We start from the raw sequence: 2,497 nt of genomic DNA on the forward strand, positions 1-2,497 counted from the left end.
CCCGATATGCACTTTAGAGGCAACCATTCGCTCATCAATTGAAATTTCTTAGCCAGGTTGATAGTTTATTTTGCAGGAATCTCTCATCTCAGTGTATATTGGCTTTATTTTGCAGAGACGGTCAAATTCTGCTGTACCTCTTCTCTGCTCATTAGCAGCATCGTCCACCAAGCTACTGAGGTGAAGGGAGCGGCAGATCCTAAGAAACATCTTTCCAGCGATAAGCTTTTTAGGGAACGGCATGCTGTACAGTTTACCACCTCGCCAGTAATCAGTTATTGCAGGGAGTTTTACCAGACCCATATAAATGACCATGGCCATGAATGCAAACATATCCTGTAATGTCACGTCAATCCACGGGTCAGAGGGCTTTGAGAGGTGAGTTGAACCAAACTCATTCGTGTTTTGAATTATTGTCAGTAACATGGAGTTTGTAAAAAAAAAAGTTGGAAAAGCTGTAAAACTGTGTAGGTAGCTGTACGTATGAGCTGAGGTCCTGGTGATTTGGTGGGTCTGAAGGTGGGCTGTGGTGGTGTCACGTCTGGAACATCAACATCATTCCATCTCTCTTCAGATGTGCTGGTTGACATCTCAGCTTGACTGCTGCTGCTGCCAGTTCTCCCTCTTCCCTCTTCCTCTTCCCCTCCCCAGTCCTCTACCTCTTGGTCTTCTGCTGGCAGAGCCTCTCTGGGAAGGTGAGGGATGGGGCTCCTCTCCTGATGAGGTGCTGTCATCATGTCCTTCAGAATATGACTTTTTGCTGACTGGCTTCCAGACTTCATCCGATTCAATGTCAGATGATTGTCTGGGATATAAAAAACAACAACACACACACAACAGAAGTTAACAGGAACACCTCAAATCACAAAGTGACGTCTCCTCCATCCAAAAACATCTCCTCTGCTACCGAGTTAATGGATGAAACTTCAGAAACGTCCTCCTCCGACTCATCACTGTCACGCCAAGTACATTGTTTAACAACTTCTTCAAGCGAGAAGTTTGTTTTTCTCGTTCTCTTTGCCATTTTTCACCTCTAACCATCTTTTACCTGTAAACTCTCTCAAAATGCTCTTTACACACAGGTGCATGAGTCACAATGACACTTTACGCACGGGCGCACGAGTCACTATAATACTTTAAACACGGACTTCTGTGCTTGACAGGTTGAATCGTCCCGCTGAAGCGGCATACTGATCTTTTCAGAAGTTCATTGGCTATCTGATAGGACATTAATTTGAAAACTCTGATGCAATTGGATCGATCTACTGTCCATCAAAGAGAGGACGGCACCATCTCTCATCCTGGGCGCTCCTTGGCTATTGCTGCCTGTTGACACCTCTTAGATGCACCTATTGGTTCAAATGAGGTGTCAATCTAAAGGGCAGAGGTCAGCGGCCATTTTGACATCAATAAAGCCGTAATGTTTACATGTGAAAAGACGCTACACTACCGAATACGTCATAGATTTGATTGCTCCGTCGGCTTATTTGAAATCATACTACAACATTCTGTGGATGTTTATCGACATATAAATGTTATGGACTAAATATTTCACTGAATTGGATTGTCTGGAATCTTTACAGTCTAACTACACCATTTTTGTTGGAATGTTATGAATCAGTGGACTAACAGGAGGCTTCATTTGTGAGTTCCTTCAGCTTTGTAATTGTCAGACTGCCAACAACCAATTAAACAAAGACACTAATTGTACCTGCTGTGTTGATTTGTATCTTAAAATGGTTTGCATTATTCGAATCACAAGAATCTAAGCTTTCCAAAGATATGTGACATGTTTAGTTTTTTTTTTTTGAGTTATATGTCACAAAGTAAACCCTCAAAGCATGCAATGTACCGCGGGCGGTGCACTGGAACGTTAAGAGGTTTTAACATTGAAATAAAAACATTAAAAACGATTGTTGGATTTGAAACTAACAAAAAAATATTCATGTTATCTACTGACATGTAGGCTTACCTACCACATGTTCAAATAATTTTTTGACCAAAAAAGCGTTTTATAAAATAATAAATCTCACATTTTAGCCTTTAAATAATTTTTATATATAAAAGGATGAGTCAGAATGATAAATTATATTTTATGTGCTCCATAAACTGTTCTGCATGAGCTAAAAATATCAACACTTCAGATAATTTGAAATTGTAAATTCACTGTTTGACAGCAGGTGGCACATATAGAACAACATATGTTTCCCCGGTAACCGCTGTAAACAGCGATGCACTTACAAACGCATACATTACACGGTGGAAAGTTGAAAAGAAAATGCCAACGAAAGACAGACGGTTCCCCTTATGCATTCATACAATTTTAAAATCATATATTCTTTCATTTAATTTGTCTCAGCCATCTGCCTTCAGTTATGTTTTGAAACTTACGTGTTGCACCTGCCTGAGATTCTTACCGAAAGTTTTTCAAATTGCGATAATCAAATACATGTTTACTTAAATAGAATTAATTTGCCTCGGAGGGGGTAGGGCATCT

The sequence above is a fragment of the Sinocyclocheilus rhinocerous genome, unplaced genomic scaffold, assembly GCF_001515625.1.
Source record: "Sinocyclocheilus rhinocerous isolate Xijiao unplaced genomic scaffold, SAMN03320098_v1.1 scaffold4066, whole genome shotgun sequence".
In the NCBI taxonomy this organism is placed as follows: domain Eukaryota; kingdom Metazoa; phylum Chordata; class Actinopteri; order Cypriniformes; family Cyprinidae; genus Sinocyclocheilus; species Sinocyclocheilus rhinocerous.